This window comes from Sciurus vulgaris (genome assembly GCF_902686455.1).
Source record: "Sciurus vulgaris genome assembly, chromosome: 6".
Taxonomy (NCBI): domain Eukaryota; kingdom Metazoa; phylum Chordata; class Mammalia; order Rodentia; family Sciuridae; genus Sciurus; species Sciurus vulgaris.
Window position 1 is genome coordinate 109770821 of NC_136466.1, and position 22307 is coordinate 109793127.

Consider the following 22307-nt stretch of genomic DNA (forward strand, 5'->3'; position numbering starts at 1 on the left):
GTCAGCTGATCAGTATTTGCTTTTAAAAGAAGCATTACACTATGTATTAGTTATTATTATACTCCAGCTTATTTTTGTTTTTATCATTTTATACATAGAACAGATTATTTGGAATAATTTGGAGCCTTCGGAATAACATCCACCATTTAAATATAAACGAAATAATTTGGCAAATTAACTCACTCTAGGGGTCATCTAGAAATATGATTCCATCATCAGATAGAAATTTCTATTGCTGGAATCCTTTAGCCAGCAATGGACTTCCTATGCTTGGTAAGAGTGAAGGTACTTACAAAGAAAGAGGAAGAAAGAAAGAAAGAAAGAAATGAAGGAACAAAAGAAGGAGAGAGGGAGGAAGGGAACAAAGGAAGGAGGAGAAATCTCACTTCCAATTAAAATAGAAGAAAAGAAAACCCAAATAAACAGAAATATACTTTGAATGAGAAAAATAATCATATGGGTAGTTTTAAAACTCTTTCTGGATTCTATCTTTCAGAAATGACTTTTCCCCAGTTGTAACTGACTCATAAGAAAGCAGGAATGCAGTTATCTTCTAACCAGGGAAATAAGGAGGCCTCTGGGTAACGTCCCTTGATAAAGAGTCTTAGGTTAATGCCTGAAACACAGGCTTAGTAGGGAATGACAGTGAATGATGAGGTGTCACGGGCTTGAGAAACTATAATTAGCTCTTAGGCTTGAAAAATAAACTGAGTAAGAAATCTGACAATTTGCAGTCATTATTTATATTGCAAGCAATTTCTTTGTTATAGATTTCCTTTAAACATTAAGGTGTAGGAAAGTGTGTATTTTCAAACTATCAATTACTTTCAGAGACTTGGCAAGGAGCTCTGGTAAAGAGCCAGTCTCTTGAGAGCAATGGACAGAGCCCTTAGGAGGTGAGGTTGGAGGGGCAGAAAATTTGAGCTCTAATCCCAGTTCTGCTGCTAAGTAGATTTGAGCTATTGTGGGCAAATTACTTAGCATTTATGAACTTCAGCACTTCGGAACTTGATTATTTCTAAGGTTCCTTTTATATTTAATATTCTCTGATGTAATAATATTAACCCATTTGGAAGTCATTCAAATATTTTAAAAAATATTTTACATGCAAAATTGATAAACATAGTTAATATGCAAAGCTAATATGTGTTGTTTAAAGTCCTTTGGCATTTTTAGGACACAGTAACTTGCTTGGCTGAATTGAGTTTGGAAACATGTATACTTGATCTGTTCATTCCAGCACTATATATTATTTGTCTCATGGGATCTGGTACAGTGGCAAATGCTGAGGTTAATAACAATAAGTAAAATAAATAAATCAGACACAGGCTCTACCCAGTCTCCTGTGGAGCTCTGAATCAAGGTGAGAAGACAGACATTAATCCCACAGTCACACAAATATGTATCACAAACAGCAAAGTGGGAGGAAAGGGAATAGGGTGCTAAGAGGAAATGGATCTGGTGAAGGGGAAAGAGAGAGCTTTTGCAATAAAATCTGTAACACAAATTTATTTTTATGTTATATTTAAGACATTGGGTACTGTATTTATGTTTCTTTTTAAATATAATGTTAGCAGTTTGGCCTAGTTTTAGAGCTTCTGGGGTAAAGCTTTTATTACTGAGCTTCACATGGATCAATGTGAGTTAAAATAGCACATTTCTTGGGAAATATGAACAATGAAATAGGAATTATTTTAAAATATTTCTATATAAATATCAACATTCTTATAAGAATTCCACAACTCCTCTGTGGCTCAAGAAAGTAAAATTGGCGGATGTTGCTCAGTGTTAGAGTGCTTGCCTGGCATGAGCAAGGTGCTGTGTTCAATCACCAGCACTGGTGATTGAAATAAAATGGAAGTCTCAAAGTAATCATTGGTTTTTTACAAACATGGGATTTGGGGTGGGGATATAGTTCAGTGTAGAGGGCTTGCTCTAGCTTTACTCCTAGCATGTGTGAGTTAAATTCCCAGTACTACCAAAAAAGGGGGGGGGGGGGGGTGGGGTATTACAAGTGCTGGGGTGCAAAAATTCTGATGATAGAGAAGGGAAGTGGCCAAAATTTCTGGAGATCAGAAATCACAGGTTGGGTTGCAACATGCCTTATGTCTCCTGCTTTCAGTTCTGTACATTACACTCTGATCAGTTTTCATTTGCCATTTACATTCTGACATGTCCTTTTCTTTTTCCCATCTTTTGGCCATAATTGATGAAATATCTAAAATTCCAGCTTTTGCATGTAGAAATACGTATTTTGTAAACTGGAGAATATGACTGAAACGGATAGCTTGCATCTTGTTTGGAACCAGTGCTCCTTCTAGGAAAAAATAAAACCCAACTTTGCCATGAAATCTAATGAAGAACAGATTTCTTGTTCCATAAATGTAGCTTTTTAGTTGAAGATGTTAATAACTCAGGTGCAGAGTAACATTTTTCAGGAGGCTTTGCTCAAATCTTGCTAATCTGACTCTATCTGAAATTAAACTATGTTGCAAAGAAATGTCAAGCTACAGGCATTTTTCTTTTCTTTTCTTTTTTTTTTTTTTTTCTGAAATGCTCTGATAGTGAAAACAGACCATGTCTTCCCAGGCCAGCACCCACCCCAGATGAACTCCTGGAGGACCATGGATGTGAGGAGCGAGAGAGGTACATGCACCTGGTCTGATGTCCAGGTTCTAGTTATGAAAGTGAAAATTCCGGCCCCCTGGGAGGGACAGTGAGACTTGCTAAGGAGTCCCTCCAACCCTGTCTGTTGGCAGATGCTGACCCTGCACAGACTACTCCCTATACACAGGAAGAACCACAGACATAAGGTCGTGGTTCTTCAGGAACCACTGACTGCTCTACTCAGTCTGCAGACTTTTTTCAGATAGCAAAGTTTCTTTTTTTCATTGTTACTCTTCCTCTAGTTCTCATTATTAATTCTAAAAATAGAACTGTTCTTCTCTGTCCTTCTGGGTCTCATTCTTTCTTCCAGTCTTCTTCTGTGTTCTTGGAGAATATTTCCAATTTGCTGTGTGCATCACTGAGCCAGTATTCTGCAGGATTTATTCTGTCCAGTACTGTCTCTGATGCAGATTTAAATTCTGCTCTTGGATATGCATTGTCTTTCCTTGAATTCTTTTGTCCATTCCCCTGGTAGCTTCCATTTTCATCTCTGCCTGTATTTTAACCCACTCTGTTTTCATCGTCCTCTGCAGTTTTATAGAGAAAATGTCTGCCAACTGTTGTGGACACGAGTATCATTTTCTAAAATTTTGTCTTATTCCCTTTAGAAAGTCAGTTTTTGAGATATGTTTTTCTACCAACTCTCAAGCCAGTGCTCCATTTATTCTTGTGCTGCAGAATCTTTTCAAAAGGTGCATTTTAAGTTCTGTTTATTTTCTTCTCTTATAGTGAGATTTCTGTCCAGGTCCAGCATTTGTGGACAGACAGGGCTGTAGGGAGTTAGTGAGTCCCACTGTCCCACTTGGGTGCCAGCATCTTCACCTTCTTATAACTAGAAACTAGACATCAGATCCAGGTCTGCAGCCCTGTTTCCATGGACTGGCAGGCATTCATCTGGAGTGGGATGCTGGCCTGGGAATGCATGGTCCCTCTGCACCGTCCGAGCTGCTGCCCTGGATGGACAATTAGACGGAACCTGCAGTTCTTCCTTAGACAAATGTAAATCAAACGTGATGAGCTTGCCAGGATGTAGCCCTCTGCAGGCTCCTCTGAATGCTGCTTCTGCTTACAGGTGCTTTTCTGGAGAGCCATGCAGCTCAGGTTGTCATACAGGACAGCATTTTCCTCCACCCCGGCTCCATTGGGTTCTGAAGGTCAAGAGCGAGGAGGGGCAGAGAGCAGCGGGGAGGAGACCTCCACTTCCCCTGAAGTGCTCCCCCTTTTCCTGTCTTGCATCGTAGAACCAGGGGTAGATGTTAGGGAGTGAAGCCAACCTTTCCAACCTTCTCTAAATCCAGTGAGATGGTTCAGGGTGGGAGCTCAGGAGCTAGAGGGCTCAGGTTCAAATACAAGCTCCACCTCATGCTTGAGTTCTCCGTCCCCATTTCCTGTCTTATAGAGGATTGGTGAACATTCAGAACACATGAAGTATAGAAACGGCGAGTGGAACATATTAGGTGCTGTATACATATTACCTATTATTAATATATTTACTTTTTCCTGAGGTGAAGCATGCATTTAAATATGTGTGTTTCGATAGCTTGGTACAGTTCTTCCTCTGCAGGAGGATCACAAGTTCAAAGCCAGCCTCAGCAAAAGCGAGACCCTAAGCAACTCAGTGAGACCCTGTCTCTAAAAAAAATACAAAATAGGGCTGGGGATGTGACTCAGTGGCCAAGTGCCCCTGAGTTCAATCCCTGGTACCCCATTCTCCCCCGCAAAAAGAGGATATTACACATATCATTTATGCGAAAACAAAATCAATTCTCTTGTAAGATTCATTGGTTCTGTGGCACATAGCCCAGTACCCTTATTCTAAGTAATGTGCAGATATTTTTATATTATAAGCCAATAGTTTATTAAATATGCTTTTTAGATTTTCAGAGGAAAATTATTTTTAAAAATGTGCATTCTACTGTCATGTGCAGCTAATTAGAATAAAAAATTAATTAAAAAAAGAATGTCTTCATAAATGATTAATGCTTTTAACAATTCATTCAAGGAAATGAATAAGAAATGTTAGCAGAGCCAGGAAAGCTGATTCATCTTGACTCATGAATATTCGAATCAACTGTATCATTGCCACTCCATAAAATCTACAGTATATTCAACGATAATTTGGGCTTGTGGTTTCTTTTAAGGCATTATCAGATTTCTATACTCGAAAGATTGAGCCAAATATGTTCATTTCTCTTTATCTGAGTAGGACCTTTCACACTTAAAAAACATATTTAAATCATCCTTTCCGGTCTTGTAGAAATTCCCTTCCTGCAATCTCCAGCTCCCAAGAAAGAAGCTCTGCATTCACTCTCATGTTGGCTGCTGTAGGAAAACATGCTGAATTACAGCTTTCTTTTTTTTTTAACTTTAGTTTTTACGAGCAAGATCTTTGTGTGTGTGTGTGTGTGTGTGTGTGTGTGTGTGCGCACGTGTTGTCTTTTCTGACAACACAGTTTGATTTAGTTGAATGAAAAAAATGCAGTTTTATGTAAATGGTCACTTGGGGAGACAAGTTTGCCTCCAAAAATCAAGCAGGAATCTCTCCCCAATGCAGTCCTTTGATTTCTGCTCCTTTTAGTATTGTCACAGCAAGACTCCAGCACCACATTAGTGGGTCCCATTGTATTGCCAAGGAAGGCCCAGTGGGAAGAGCTTGCCTGCACTGCACAGCCATCTCCCCTCCCTGAATATCAAGGCCTATAATTACAGCAGACATTCCGATCAACTCCCCCCTCCCCCGCGGAATGATGTCATTGCATGTCAAACAGGGGATTAGCATGAGGAAAGAGGTCCCACTGACATTTTCATTTTCATGAAGAAGAACTTGGTTGTACTTCATTTTTGTTAACAGGAACTCTTGTCTTACTTCATAGAAGAAAATTTTAAAAAGAAAAAAAAAAGCAAATAAAACTTGAAAATGTAGAAGCAGACTTTGCCTGCTGCGTGAATGGAGATGTGCTCTGTAGCGCCACTCTGTCAATTAGTGAAAGCGTCTGGGACACAAAGCATGCCTGGGAAAGTGCCTCCTTTTCTTACAAAGGCAGAATATCATTCTTCGCAAAGCTCACAATGACCCGAGCTCTGCTGCAGAAAATGTCCCTAAAAAATGAAGGCAGAGACTGGGCCACTGCTGGGTAGAAAGGGATCTCGGGCGACTGGTCCCATCAGGCCTCTGAAATGTTCCACTTTCTCAGGATGGCATTGATGGAGTGTGTCATCCAGTGTCATTTGTTACTTCTCAGGGTAAAGCTTAGTTCCCTTCCCATGTGAAAAGAAATAAATCGGGACTGAGGTGGAAGCCCGATGGCACAGATGCTTTGAGCCCTGAGCTGAGTTTATCAGTCATCTCCAACTCCTCCAACAAAAGTAAACATGGGAAGGAAATCATTGTCAGGCTTGGGAAAGCAATCTCACAATGATGAGTCGGGAAAGTTGGGTTCAAATACCGGCTCTGGCTTTTACTTAGCTGTGTGACCTTGGGCAGTTTACTGGGTTGTTCTGAGCCTCGGTTTGCACATCTGTTCAGGGGAGTTAACCAGCAATATACCCACACCTCTTTGGGTTGTGTCTGGTACCTATCAGCAGTTGTTTTTCACCTTCAAAATTTCCTGGCTGGGGTTGTAGCTCAGTGGTAGAGCACTTGCCTTGCATGCCTGAGTCACTCACTGCATTGGATCCTCAGCACCACATAAATAAAATAAAGGTATTGTGTCCATCTACAACTAACAACAAAAATTTTTTTTAAAAAAATTCATTTCCTCTCAGAAAACAGGCTGGTGTTCTGACATGAGCCTATTACTGTAAAAAATGGAAACTTCTTTCCCTCTCCTTTTGTTGGTGGTGTGCAGAGTCAAAAGAGAACAACTCTGGCCACGCTGGATACCCTCCCTGTGGCATGACCTAGGAACCATGAGGTTGAAGGCCACCTGGATTAGAGAGGCTTTGGAATTTTAACCTTCTTTAATTTTCCCAAAGCTTTGGAAAAGAAAAAAATCCCCACAGATTTTTCTTGAGAGATCTTACAAACTCTTACAATGTTTCTCAGTTCTGTCTACGTGGATACCAGAATTTTCTTAGTTTCTTTTGACCTGAACTGCCCTGTGAGAATGAATCCAGTCAAAATCAGGCCCTTCTGCCAGGTGGTGATTTTGCATTCAGATTGCCTGGGACCTTTCCACTTTCATTCTTGTTTTGCCTCGAAAGGAAGCGCTACGTCATTTCTCTTTCCTCACTTGACTTTTCAGGATTGGTTACCTAGTTGATGTTGTCGAGAGAATGATCTTTTGGGAATAAGATTCTGAATCACACTGAGGTATAGCACAACTGCAAGGTCAGTTTGGTTGTTTGGTTGGAAGGACACTGGAATGTGCCGAGGTCTGTTTGAGGGTTCTGGAAAGGACTAGACCATCTGAATCACCTGTCCTTTGCCCATGAGTGGAATGTGCCAAGGCCCTACCTACTAAGTGAAAAGCCAGGTACTGCACCTGTCATCTGTAACACTCTCACCTGAGTGTCTCCTGAGTCTTTCTTTTGAATTTATGAAATATTGCCATTGTTTCCTCCACCTCCAACCCTGGTCCTGCTTAGATTATTTGAAATACAGGAACGCTTTCTTAGCACAAGTTACCACAAGGCACATGTAGCACTCAGGAAGGTCGTTGCCAACAGGAAGTCGGCAGTTGCTTTTGGAAGCTGAAATTGCTGTCTGGAAGTTGCCAGAAGCTCTCTTCCTGGTGACTTAAGGGGCAGTTAGTTAGGTCACCTTCCCAGTGCCTCAGTTATGTCCCTTCCAGGTTCTCCACACAGTGCTGTCAGCCACAGCCTATACTCACCTGTAGGTTTGGTTTTCTGGGATAATTTAAAATCTGCCTTGCCTTCCCCCAAGACCTCCCAGCCTAGATGGCAGGAGAAGGAAGACATTCTCAGTTGCTTTTCTTAATCATTTTACTCCTTCTCTCTGTCAGATCCTGCTGTAAATCCCAGTGTTTGATCCCTTTACTCAATTATTGGACAGCTGGTTCCTTCCCCTCCAATTAGGGTATGTCTTCCAGTTGTTTTGCGTTCTCCTCTGATTATCACCTGCAAACTTACATATTTTGTCTATTGAGTCAAGACAACCTGTAGGGCAAATCTTATCTAGAGATTGCTAAAATGAGTGTTGAAATAATAATGAAAATTTTTTTTCAAAAAAATAATTCCAAAATTTTATTTTATTATTAAAATTTATGCACTTGATTTAGGGACAGAGAGCTTACCCAGCCTGCACATGGCCTTGCATTCCATTCCCAGCACCACGCACACACACAAAAGCTTGATTTTAAGTGTTTTACCTCTGGTCATTTCAAATAGATTCAGATTTCTGCATCTTCTTTCACCCAAAGGCTCATGTGCCCGTCACTGCTCCTGAGGGCTATGCTTACGGCTCCAAGTTGGCTGGGTTGTTGACGTGGTTTGCATTTTTGTCTATCAACACTCTCAGGAGCTGAGTAATAATTCATAGTACCAAAAAATCAGTTCAGTGCATTCATAAGGATGGCTTCTTATCATTAAAGCAACTATTCCATTTTTATCTTCCTAGGGATGTCAGACTGTGTGATAGTAGATCTGGTAGTTGATTGTTGACCTCTAAGTATATGAATAAAATCAATGACCCATTGGCTATGTGCTATAGTTAGTTGATCATCTTGAGAGCCTCAGTTTCTGAAGAAACTTTGAGTGTATTGTTTTTTTCTAGATAAGCTTCCAAGGGTGTGGTATATAAGCAAAAAACATGCTCCATATCTATTGCTTTATGTGGATCACAAATTAAATCATATTTTGCAGTGGAATTTAATGAAAATCATAAGATCTTAAACTGGTAAGACTTATCTTCATCCAGAATTAAGTGGCAGCAACTTTCCCTAACTTGCCTGACCAAATCAAGCAAGTGTTGATTTTAAGTGGTCTGTTTAGGAAAAGCTCTGGTTTGGAGATCTGTCTGAAAATACCTTTTGTAAAGTTAAGTTATAAGGGCACATCTCTGCATTTATCTGATTATTACATTTGGATTTCTTCCTTCCTTCCTTGCATATCTCTCTCTTCTTTCTCTCTCTCTCTCTCTCTCTCTCTCTCTCTCTCTCTCTCTCTCTCTCTCTCTCTCTCTCTCTCTCTCTTTCTTTCTTTCTCTTTTCTCCTCCTTCTTCCTAGTGCTAAGAATTAAATCCAGGGCCATGTTCTCTCTACCTCTGAGCTACATTCCCAACCCTTTTTATAAATGCTATTTTGAGACACTGGTAAGTGCCCAGCCTGGCCTCAAACCTGTGATCCTCTTGCTTTAGCCTCCAGCATAACTGGGATTATAGACATGTGAACCACTCCCAGCTTAAATTTGAATTTTCAATTATTGTAAGTCCTTAAAACAAGTTATATGTATCTATGTCCAAAATTGGCACCAAAGTGGTTTGATATGATTCAGAACTGAACTTTGCTTTTCCTTAATAATGTCTAATATGAGTCAAAGCTTTCTTTCTTTTTCCAATTAGGTGGTAAAGTAACCTTAAAAATATTTAAATGTGATCAAAATTTCCTAATCCATGTGTATGAAATGTCACAAATAACTCCAGTCAAACTGTTTATCCTTTGTTTCTAACATTTAAAAATAATCAACATGGAAAAAGTATCAGTATGTAGTCTTATGTTGGAAACATGAAGAATGGCCAACTGTTCTGTTTTTTACCAGCAGGTGGCATGACTTATTGCTATATTGGTGGCAATGTAAAAACCAATATATCTTATGAATTTAAATTGTTGTACAGTTAAGCGATTCCCAAAACATTTGTCCCAAATGTAACATTCAAAGTTTTAGACCCTCATTATGTAAAGAGTTTTTACAAATAAATAAGTAAAATCTTAACTTTTTAGTAGAAAAAGGGAGGGTATAGGAACATTTGTTTTACACATACAAAGGAGAATGGTAGACACACCACATGCAAAATAGCTAATAAGTGTGTGAAAAATGTGCAGACTCTGTGATTAGAGAATATGAGTGAATACAAGAAGATGTAAATTTTTACCTATAAATTGTGAGACTTTAAAAAATGGTACTACTCATCATTGGCAAAGAGGTCAAGATAGTCACCTTCCTGTTTTTCTATTTGGATAAGAACACTCTTTCTGAAATGGAACTTTTCTATATCTATCAAGAACCTTAAAAACACTTATACATTTTGACTCAGTCATTCCTTACCAAGAATTTATTTTGTGCAAACAAGCAGAGATATGCACAAAAACTTATGTAAAAAGATACTTCCAGCCACATTAATTATTTATGTGAGAAACTAGCAAATAAACCCTGAAGTTCTCAATAATAGTGAATGGGGTAATTAATGACAATCATTAGGCTGCAATATTCAGACCACGTTATAAATCATATATTAGTGGAATCTTCACTGATGTATAATGTTGAGTAAAAACTGCAAGGGGGTAGTACACGAAGGCATTTTTCAGTGTGATCACAATTTAATGCCTAAAGAATTTTTTGCATTTTCATAGACAAAATACACCCAAATTTTAATATGGGTTATTACACTGATTTTTATCTTTATCATTCTCTGTGCTTTTTCTTTTTGTGTTGTGGGAACATATTATTTTACAGCCATGGAGAAGTTTAAGCATTTTTAAAAATGATAAATCTAGCATTTGAGACATGAATCACTATCACTTTTGTATTTCTCATTGAAATGAGATTGAATAGTAAATTCTATATCTGGAGAACATAGAGCTCATTTGAGTCACAGGTTGGAAAGCTCTTATGAATACTAACCTCAGAAACCTCAAACTGGTATGTAGCTCAGTAATGACATGGCACGAGAAGCCACGGATGTCAGTCTGAGTTAAGGAGTTTGGAGTAGATACATGAAACAGCCCTAAGAGAAAAACATGTACTCATCCAAGTGTCCCAGCACTGGTAGCCTTGGGGTCAGTGGATGCCTCCATATTGAACCTGTGTCAAAGTACATCCTGTTGGGCCTGTGTCGTGAAACCTGGGTTCTTGTTCTGGCTGCTCTCCTGTTACATTTTGTACCTGACCTTGGGCAAGTCACCAAACTCTCAGAATTCTGGGTTTTCTTCCAGTGCTGGATGTTTATTCTTTTTTGGAGTTTGGCACTGTGATACACTTTCTAGCCCCGTAAGGTGAGGTGTGAGTCTGGGGGTGTCTGGCCAATGTCGAGGCAGATGGAGGCTCCTTCTGGCTCACACCCTTGGCTCCAATGTGTCTGAAGTCATCTGGTCCCTGTCATTTTTGGATAATAAATTACCTTGGAAAGGACTGCAGTGGAGGGTGAGAAAGGCAGTTTAGTTCTATCTTGGGGATCACAAAATGAAAGCAGAAATATGTCAAGAATTTGAACAAACCTGAGGTAGATGTTAACAATATTTTTTTCTTATGTAAAATTAAAGTTTGTAATTATCATCAGGCTAATTTTCATCCCGTTAATGGTAGAGGTGGTTTTAAAATTTAGACTTTAGAGGCAGCAGATCTTTGTCCTTTATACCAGGTCCATAAGAGGGTCTCAGTTCAGGGGATTTTATTTTTTAACCTTAGAGACAAACTTATATTTAGAGATACATTGCATGTACTGTATGTTTTGTAAATTTTTTACCTTGACCTCAGTTATAGAAAATGTATGGTAAGCCATGCTTACATAAAATGGGAATAAAATATTAAGAAAACAATATCTATGCTTCCTATCTGCAACAGATGATGACATTTATGTAGTCCATTTTTATGAAAATATACTGATTTGGACTGACCAATTTGATTTCGTGCCACGCTAAAAATTGCAACTCTCATTTTAATAAAAAATAGTGACTTAGAGCTTTGGAAGAGGTACCTCAAATGGAGAGAAAAGCTATTGTCTATCTTGGGAACTACTAAATATCACTTACAGATTTCTTCACTGAGAAACAGAAACAGCTTTCTCTGTTATGCTCATTGCAAAAGAAACAAAGACAAACAGAACATAAGAAAAACATTTTAAAAGAGGAGATGTGAGAGGTGAAAGTGTGCCTCCATGACAGAGATCTTGCCTGGCATGCGTGAGTCCCTCAGTTCAGTCCCCAGGACTGCAAAAGAAAAAAAGATGGAGAGCAAGATGTATCTATATCTGATATTTTCAAAGAATAAAGTCTCTGAAGCTGTGCTTATGGAAGCAATCACATTACAGATGCAGGCGAATGAAATTACCATCGACTTTAGACAACATGGAAAACAAATAAAAGAACCAAGATCTAAGGGGGCTTGGTTTTGTTTCTGGGGTCCATCTAGGTATTTCCTTTTTCATGCCGGTCCCAGTCTCAGTGTATGAGTCGATTTGAATGAAAGGATGACCAGACAGTACAACTGCTCAAGGCAGCGCTCCTGGGTGGGCGGGGGTGCGGTGTCCACTTCATGTGTTGCATCTGGACTCCTCAGTGCCTGCAGGTGCCCACCATCCTCCCATATCCCCGACTGTTTTTTTCTGCAGCATCCTGCACCCACATATTGCTTCACTCCCTCCCTGGACCAAGTCACCTCACCACAGTCCCTTCTCACACTTCACTCTTCCGCTCTGCCACTTCTTTCCTCTTTCCTCCTATTTTCCCCCTATCTTCTGTCCTTACTCAGAGTCACCGCGGCAGAGCGGTATCCCCCTGAGCAGAGCCCGTAGGGCCAGGCAGCGGTCACCAGTGCTCCCGGATGTAAGGGGTTGGAGGTACTTGACCAGAACTTCGGCAGGTTTTCTCATCTAATCCTCAATGGACTTGTGCCCAGTGAGAATCAGATGAAAGATGAAAAGACCTGAATTCAGAGCCTTTGTCCCAGGCATTTTACCAGCAGACCTGCCCAGTTTTAGGGCCCAGTGGGTCTCCTGAAATCATGAACACATTGCCCAGGAGGCAGAGGGGGACCCTTCCTGCTCTTGGCTGGCCAGGGACTCTGAAAGGTTGAGGCCTGTACAGTGGGAACTACCCGCTTGGGTCCCCACGTTGCGCAACTAAGAAAACTTGACAGTGCCCTAGAAGGATTTTCTCCATTAGCCCAAGAAACAGCACTTAGAGTCATTCTGTGTGGAAATGCTATATATGGAGAGGTTCTGAGCCGATTTTATGTTTGGTTTGTAAGAGGATCATGGTTTAAAAAAAGAAAGAAAGGGAGAAAAGGAAGAAAAGCCGAAGGCAATGATATCATGTTACCAAGAGGCTTGGTTAAAAAGAAAATGCTCCTTTGAATCATTTCCACCCTAAATCTGGATTAAGGTGGGGGCAACAGCAAATCCACTGTCCCAGCGCTTCTGGCTGACCTGGCCCTGCATCTTGCGCCTTTGGACCAAGCGCCCCTGGCTGACAGACTGCCCAGCAGCTCTGCAGAGAGGCTGTGAAGCTGGAAAGCTCTGTCACGTGTTTCTGCAAATGAGTGGTTTTTATTATTTCTGGAACTCAGCCCCCAGCCCTAAATCCTAAAATGCTGACAGGGCAAAGCAAAAGAGACCTGTGGAGTCTGACCCAGCGTCAGTCTGGTGGCCCTCCCCACCTTGGCACAGTGCCCAGCTTGACTGCCTGGAGGAGCCAGTGGCAGCAGTGGGTGTGTGCTCAAGAACTGGCCCACCCTTCCTGTGCCCACCCTGCAACCCCACTCTCCCACCTCATCTGCTGGGCAGAGGGTGATTTTGGTCTTTTGGTACTGGGGATTGAACCCAGGGGCACTTAACCGCTGAGCCACCTCCCCAACCCTGTTTTGTATTTTATTTAGAGACAGGGTCTTACTGAGTTGAACTCACCATCCTCCTGCCTCAGCCTCCTGAGACTGGGATTACAGATGTGAGCCATCACTCCTGGCCAGAGGGTGATCCTTATAAGACAAGTCATGGGAAGTGATCTTAGGCCCCCCATGGAATGCAGTTCTGTGCTGACTGTAGGGGAAAAAAGCTCCCTATTGGAACAAGAGAAATTCCCTAGCATAAGTTTCAATTAAAATCAAACGAAGAAAAAAAAGGTAAACTGACCTTAGCACATGATACAGAAGAATCAAAGAATAAAGTAGAACTCCCACGGATCATTTTTATATGGGCTGAAGTTCATAGTTAAGCATTTTCATCTGTCGTTTTTCTTTTGTTTCTTAATAGATGAGACAGGGACTTGAGGCATAGAGTTTGTGAGTGATTTGGGGACAAGATGTATTTATTCTAAGCCCAACTTCATAGTTCATCTGCCATAAATAAGATATTCGGGTTCTTGTTTGAAATCCATAGTGAAAAGTTTGATTGTTTAGCTGTCAGTGTGTTGGAGTTCTAGTAAATTATTCTTCTTTGTGTTATGTTCTTTAGGGGTGTGTGTGTGTGTGTGTTTGTATGCAGTTATAATAGAAAGACAGAAATATTGGGTAAGTGTAGAAAAACCTTTACACATACCATAAATAAGTGGTCTGGTTTGATTGGGATTCCCAGAAAAGAAAATGTGAGATTTTAGTCCTAAGAATTTAGTAACCAAAGAATACACCACCATGTTGAGATGCCAAATATAAAAGAGAATGTTTAGTGCAATCCAAGCAGCAAACAAATACATTTCCTTTTTAGGGCTGTGGGGCAAGGCAGTACAGCGAGGCCTTGTTTGAACAGCCTGAACAGAATCCAGCCTTTTAGTAACCAACTCAAGGTCACCATTATGAAATGGTCCACAACTGGGTTGTGTCACTGTGCCTCCGTGTCTTCTCAGAGAGGTTACTGGTTTGCCACAGAGTCATCCAAACTGGTTTTTAAAAATTCGTTTGTCTCTTAGAAAAACATCCCTCCTGGTCTCCCCACTTGCTATCATGTTGTCCGGAGTTTCTTCTAAGTTACTATCAATGTACTTGTTTCTAAATTTCCCCAAGCTGCCAAAATAAATTGGAACAAACTGGGTAGGTGACAGTGACAGAAGTTTCTTCTGTCACAGTTCTGGAGGCCAGAAGTCCGAGAGCAAGATGTTGGCAAGGCTGGTGACTCGTGGGTGGTGGAGGGGAGAAGCTGTTCCATGCCTCTCTCCCAGACTCTGGTGACTGCAGGCTACCCTCAGCATCCCTTAGATTGTAGAAGTATCACTCCACATCTGCCTCTGAGGTCACATGGCATGTTCTACCTGTGTTTTCTTATGAGGATGCACCTTATAAGGGCTCATCCTAATCCTATGTGACCTCATTTTAACTAATGACAGCTATAAAGACCCCATTTCCAAATGAGTTCCCATTCTGAGGGTACAGATGGATATGAATTTGGGGGAATGCTATTCAATTCAGTACTCCTCTCTTCTCTTCTCTTGGGTCTGCTACAGATCACCAAACTCAGTACTTGAGCTCACCAACTAAAGAAGAAGGAAAGAGAAGAGAGACTTGATTCTTGGCGATAAGACCTGAAAGGGGTCCCACTGGCCTCACGTCCCAGAGCTTTAAGTGCTTTGACTTCGTGGTATCTAATTTGCTTATTCCAAGGTTTCTCTCCCCTCTCCCACTCTTTTGTTTTGTTTTATTTTACCAGATTCTAAGCTGAATTTCTTGCAGTTGAGTCTACTGGATAAAGAACTTGTGACATACCAAGTGTTATGCTTGGGTCTTTCAGATGGAGAATTGTAGGGTGCTAAGGGGAAAAATGAGCCCAGTAATGCTTCTGAGAAGTGGTCTGGGTCACAGCTAGAAGTGCTAGAATGCATTCCTTCTTACCCCCAAGACACAGATCCCTTTTCTCTTGGCCATCTGAGCTGCTGGAGACTGTTGCTGCTTGTGTGAGCTTCAGGAGGGCCCGTGCCTGGCCAGCTCTGGTGCTGCCTGTGAATCACACTCTGTTTTGGTGAAAATCACTCTCTGTACAGCTGTTGGGGGCACCGTCTGGCACAAACTCCCTTCTCAGTTCAGTTTGTTAGTGTTTTTGAGAACTACATTTGTACAGATTTGCCCCCTGGACAACAGGGGAAGACATTGGTCTCTAAAGAAAGTGACAGAAACCCCAGTGGGGAATGTTCACTAACCCCGTATGAAATTATAGAAAGGTCTTCTTGGGGATCTGGGATCTCTTGCATCAACTTTTGTATTTCTCTGTCAAAAGAAAAGACCAAACCTCAGAGGAACACAAAGAAAGAGAATGATATTAAACACAGAAGGATTTTAATCTTTGGCAGCAGCTCACATACTTAAAAAAAAAAATACCCTGTTTCCATTGTCATGCACCTGTCATGACTCTGAATGAGTTCTTTTTCTCTCTTGATGGATGGTGGTCTTAAAAGCTTGCTGTTTTTCATTAGCAGAGTGCCAGTGCTAATGCTTTGTCATTCTGATGGAGTATAATGCACAAATCAGTATAATTATTCAGTGTTTGCATGATCAGCAAGATTTTGAAGAGAAATGTTGCACAACTCAGAAGTGGCCTCATTTCACCTGACAATATTCCATTCAGACTCCAAGCATTTCCTCCAAGAAGGAGTGAAGTGCTGGTGCATTTCCTAAAGGCCCATAGCAATGATGGTAGGAAATTGAGTTGTCCTAAATCACTCGCTAATTATGAGATGCCTAGTGGTCCTGTAGAGGGTCTTGCTCTTTAGTTTATACTCATCCCTATTTGTTTAAAAATGTCATTTATTTATTATGCATGAAGCATAATATGTTATTCCACATGGGTCCAGCAATGAACCACCAGTCAAATCCATTAAGTTTCATTCAGGAGTCATGGAAGACCCGAGATGTGGACAGTGAGGGGAATCTTTACAGAACACTGAAGTTGGATCAAGATGGGTGGAGCAGTGAACTCATTGGGAGTGATTTGGTGAAAGCTACATAAGTTAAATTCATACTCTTCTTCCTCTTTTACAAGAAAGTAGTCCATTCAGTTGAGCTATTTAGGAAGCTTGGTGATGCCATTTGCAAGGAGGGAGACTGAATTTTTCATTAACTGATTTAAATCAATTTATTTCAGCCCAGCATGAGACGGGAATCGAGAATGTGAACAATGCCCCAGGGCTGGATCTCACAGTCACCCAGCTCATCTAATTTGGACTAATAGCTTTCTTCATTAAATCTAAAAATAATTTCAGGCAGGCCACCTTTCCAGGGATTTCTGTGAGGGAATCATGTTCTAGGGAAGAGGACTTGTCTTATAATTTTTGATGGACTTGGTGGCTTTTCAGTCTGGGTTCATTCCCCTTTCCTCTGTGCAGCCAATCTGCTTGATCTTTATTCTTGATGAAGGCTCATAAGGAGCATAGCTAACAGTTACTGAGTGCTCACCATGTGCCAGGTGCCATTCTAAACACCTTACATGGAACTAATGTAATCCTCACCAAGCTGCCAAGAGGATTTCCCTACTTACCATGAGGATCCTGAGGCCCAGAGTATGAGATACAGAATATGAGAGTCCAACACTGAGTGGTGGAGATGGGGTTCAGACCCTGTGGCCGTCTCACTCCAGAGTCTTTTGCTCCATTCTAAAGATGCTCAGGTATTCCTGGGAAGTTCTTTAACTTCTATATTCTAAGGCAGAACTACTGAGGACCTTGTAGGTCTGAATGGATGCCAAGCACAGGAGGTACTTGGTTTTGACATGCAGTAATGGCCCCTTTCTAGGGCAGCTAAAATCTTTTTCAAAAGCAGAAACTGGTTGTCAGTGGGATGTTCTAGAGCACACTCTCCTCAGTGGCTGATGGAAGAATACATTTTTTAAAAAAAATCTTCTTTAAAACTAAAAGGAAAGCCCAGAACCAAATTGCTGGCATTATTCTTGATCAAGATACATTAGGAAGGTCTGGCTTTGTCATAGGGCCAACATATGGAAGAATATCTGGGTTTCATTGCCTGCTCTGGAGCGGTCTATGTTCCAGGTAATATGAGTTACTGAATGAGTCCTTTACTGTAATCATAAAATGAAAGAGGGTAGTGATTGGGAAAGAAAGGCAGGCCACTGGTAGAGCTGCCTGGTGCCAGAAAGCCCAGAGCAAAGCCTTTAGAGGACATTCCTGACTGCGCACACCCCACTGGGTGATTGATTGGCCAGTAGTCAGGGGTCCTCCCAGGGACTGCCCATCCTCTCCTCCTGCTGCAGACAGAAAAGCAGTGGTGTGGTCCGATGGCCAGCTGGGAGGGGAGGACTTGGAAGATATGTCAAGGGAGAAAATTGGTGACTATTCGATGGACTGGAGTTGGTGGCTGTTGCCTGGGAAATCTGCTGACTACAAAATGCCCCAGTGGAGGATCCAGTTTACTGTCTTCCCTGACAGATTTATAGACTGGAAAACAAAGCCTTTTACCAGACTCAAATGAAAAATTAACGTGAGAATTCAAAGGAGTCTCTGCAGAGTTCAGGACAGTGATTTCCAAAACTTCTTTTGGTTACAGAGAAAGGAAAATCACCCAAATTAAGGGAATGGTAAGTTTCCCTAAATATAAAACCAGTTGGTTATAAAGGTGTTACCCAGTGTGTAACAAAGGATCCATATTAATTAAATATACATTATGGTTGTTATGAGGACTCTGAAGATTTTTAAAATAGAAATTATTTCATAAAATATTAATTTCATAAAACATTTCTTTTGCAATGCTCTTATGGAACCAAAAAACATCCCCCGTAGTTAAGTCTCTTATAAAACTTTATTCCTTGGAATTTTCCATTGTACTCTGAGGCTACATAGGGCTCCTGAGAGTTCTCTCTCCTTCCTGTCTTCTGAGGACTCAGGAGACAGACCCTTAGTCCTTCTGTTAATGGAGACCAGTGGAGACCTAAAAAAGAGGCACACACACAGGGAAGTCTTTGCTTTAAGCACTTGAAGGAAAAGTCACCTGTCCTCAGTGTTATCTTGGCACTTTTGAATATTCTTCTTTTTAAATTAGTTGCAGAAAGACCAACTAACCCATTTGTCAGCATCAGTTGGCAAAGACAGGGATGCCTGTTATGAATATAAAGATACCTGAGTCTCCGTATTTCTGGGCAGGATCTGGAGATCTGCATTTGGAACAAGTTTATGAGATGAGTCTTACTCTCATCCGATGTTGAGGTGGGGAAGGGAAACAGGAGAGGCAAGGAATCATATAGTATAGTGTGGTGTGGTGTCACTGGGAGGAGGGTCCTGAGGGGGTCCCGCAAAAGGGAGGTGGACCTCCATTGGGGCTGTGAGGGTCCTTGACATCGTCACAGAAAGGAATCTAAGGACGGATTACAGTGAGACCAGATTGATTTTATTGAGAGAAAGAAAGAAGTATATACTTTGAGAGGCGGAGTGGAGTGCCAGCTTTAGAGAGGAATGCCTTCGTGACACCTTACCTGAGCATGTTTATACATGCAAGGTCAATAGTAGAGGGACATTATCTAACAGGGTGTTTTTAGTTAGTAACTGAACATGTTGACCATTACCAGAATGGGAGTCATTTACCAGCATGTTGACCTTTACCAGACAGGTTAACCATTACCAGGATGGAGGGAACTGATTTTTTTTTCTTCTTTGTTTTTGATTTTTTTTTTTTTTTTTTTTTTTTTTTTTTTTTTTGGTGAATTTAAACAGTACATTGGTGTGTCTGTGGATAAAATCTAACAATGGATTTAATAGTGCTGTTTGTGATCAAAATATGTAAAGGTGACTTTTAAATCTGGCCTTTTAATCCATATGAATGTGGACTTCGAATCAGGGCCACGCATGTTTTGTCCTCCATGTCTCCTCTCTGCGTGTCCTATGTCTTTTCCCTCAGTAGTAGAGTGATGTTTGTCGTGATTGAGGAGAAGCCTCCTTGCTCCATAATCTTCTTCAGAATAGCCCAGGTCACGAGCTGGACTGTGCACAAAGGTGCTTCAGAGGAGCAGCTGCCCAGGGCTCGGGAGCCAGGAGGTGGCAGCCTCTGTTATCTCCCAGCTGGAGCATCTAGAACTGTCCAGGCCGGCCTTTCTCCTTGAACTTCTGAGGTCCTTCCCCTGTTTAGATTTAGTGTAGAATTGCTGCTTTCCCCCAGGACCCTGTCTTGACATGAGGCTCCTGTTATGCATTCTCACACACCCTCTTGCTACTATCTATGTGATTATTTGCTTAACACCTCGCCCCCATGGAGGTCAAGTCTGTGTCTCATTCGCCACTGTATCCACCAGCGTCCATCCCAGTGCCAGACTCAAAGTCAATGGTCATTAAAGAATTTTGTTTTTGTTTTGATTTGATGGAATATTCTCATGGGAATTCCAATGCAGATTCCTGCTCTTTCTAGTCTTCGGAAAGCTACAGGGTTGAGAATGTAGTCAACCCCTTCTGAGATCTTAAGCATCACTGCTCCTTTCAGCTAACTTGCAATGAAATATCCTGTTTCTAACCAAATAATTTATACACCCTTGGGAAAATATACTATTTTAGCCCATTGGAATCTTGAAGCGGGTGGTAAGCAAAGTCTGATTCCCCCTTTTCAAAATAGACATTTGTTTTGGCAGTGTATTTTCAGCTTCTGGCTGATGAGCCCTGCATTTTACAGGAAGTGTTTGGTGATTTGTTGGTTTGATGGAGAGGATTGTTAGCTCTTAAGTGAGACTCTGGTCCAGCCTCCTAACATTAGAGCACTTGATCTTCCAAATGGTCTACAGGAAGCCCCCTGGACAGAATCCGTTTGCTCAGTGGGGATGCCTCTGGCCTCCTCTTACCTTTATTCAGAACCATGGTGACACTGGGATGATAGTTTGGAACAGAAGATGCAGTGGACTGGAGGCAGGGGACAGAGTGAAAGGGAAGGCTGGCTGGCTTTTCTTTTTCTTTTTCTTTTTTTTTTTTTTTGCCTCCAGATGTATCCTGTATCAAAAAGGGAGGAAGGGGGACAGTGCACCTCAAACAGGAACTTAAGTCAATTCCTCAAAGCTAACTCCTCTGTGTAAGTTTAGATTTGCTTCCTAAATATTGATGTAAGTACTTGAATTCACCATAGGGAGGAAAATCCTTAGTGGGATTTTTTTGTTGTCGTTGTTCTCCAAATTGAACCCAGGGGTGTTTAACCACTGAGCCACATCCCCAGCCCTTTTTATGTTTTATTTTGAAACAGGGTCTTGCTAAGTTGCTTAGGGCTTCACTAAGTTGCTGAGACTGACCTTGAACTTGCGATCCTCCTGCCTCTGCCTCCCAAACTGCTGGGATTACAGGCCCGGCCAGGGTGATTCTTTAAAAACAACAACACATTTTAAAAAATAAATTTGAATTTATTTAACAGTTGCAAAGACAGTACAGAGAGTTCTTGTGTGCCTTTCACCCTCCTTCCCTCATTGTTAACAATTGACCCAACTATGTTACTCTTTATCAAAAACCAAGAAATTAACATTAGTAGAATGCTGTTAACAGAAGTTCAGATTTCATTCAAATTTCTCCTTACTTTGCAGGATCCCACATAGCATTTAGATGGTGGTTTATTTTAAAGTTACAAAGCAGGTCAGTGTACATATGCTAATTATCCTATCTGTGGATCTATTTTGTATATAAAAACTAGATGTTTTTCCTCCTGGAGTGAAGAGAGAGACACAGTGAAGGAGTTGGCCTCTTCCCTCTTGAAGTAGGATTCCTTGTTCTACAAATCCCCGGGCCCTTGGCCTGTTGCTTCCTTCCCACCCTGAGCATTATGTTGACCAACAGCAGGTCTGCAAAGGAGTAATTGTAAAATTAAGTCTCATGCTATCTTTATAGCATTTATTATACATCAAACAGTTTTTAAAAAACTGGTTTGGAAATGCTGTTTGGAGTAAGGAGATCATCACCGGCTAAGCTTTTGAAGGTAGCATGGCCACGGCATGGATCCTGGGCCTCCCTCCCTTGCTGATCTGCTGGAGCAGGAAGCAATAACATGGCCCCACCAGGGGAACTGCAAGGAAACCAAGGCCACCGAAGTCTGGATAGAAAGCTTGTCTAGCGTCCCGGGAGTGACTGTAAGAAAACAAAATGCAGTACGGAAATTGTACTGTGGATGTATTTGGCGTCTGGTTCTGTGAATTCTGGCCAACGATAGCCAAGCCTTTGCTGAGCTACCTCGTGTTTGCTCAGGTCTGTGTTGCTGAATCTCCTTTGCACAGATTTGTCTTTCTTTCCTTCCATTTACAAACATGAGGCAACATGCTAGCTGGGCTCTGTTACCGGGCAACAGGCTGGGTTGCTGGCTGTGGCCAGAGTTCTCACACGAGAGTCGCCTGGAGGGAGTGTGGCCGTGCCAAGCCTATGTCGTCTGCCTTGCTGGAAACTGTTCCACAGATACGCAGGGACCACGTTTGCCTTGACAAGAATCGCTTGCTGAAGTTAATCACCAAAAGGTATGAGGTCGTTAATAGGCCAGGTTCTGGAACTGTTTGTTGGAGGCAGTGGTGTTTGCCATTTCTGTGAGCACCCATCTTCCATGATAATCTCACTCAAAAGCAAATCGGAGGCCTGTGGAACTGGCGCCGAGTTGGTGTGGTGGTTATTTATAGTGGCCTTGGGAGGAGTGGAGGCCTGGTGGGACCACACACAGTCCAGTGGGGTGCAGCTGCTGGTGGTGGGTGAGTGAGAGGTGGGTGCTTAGAATATAAACCTTGCATGAGTCGGGTTGTCTCTTTCTCTCTTTTTATTCTCTGAGTTCCCTTCTATTGGACTTCAGTCAAGGAGAAAGAGGGGATCCCTTTTTCTTT

General features: G+C 41.5%; 1 protein-coding gene across 3 annotated transcripts in view; it reads left to right on the top strand.

Moving 5' to 3' along the window:
- Window positions 1-22307, top strand: part of MAP1B (microtubule associated protein 1B) — a 103843-nt gene that overhangs the window by 20815 nt on the left and 60721 nt on the right. The window contains exon 1 of one of the 3 annotated variants that reach the window (XM_079144828.1): window positions 17417-18071. The exons of 1 other annotated variant lie outside the window; for it this stretch is intronic. The gene's annotated coding sequence lies outside the window, so the exon portion shown is untranslated. Of the gene's footprint in view, window positions 1-17416; window positions 18072-21120; window positions 21954-22307 lie in introns of those variants that run through there. One more of the 3 variants, XM_079144826.1, reaches the window with a different exon arrangement.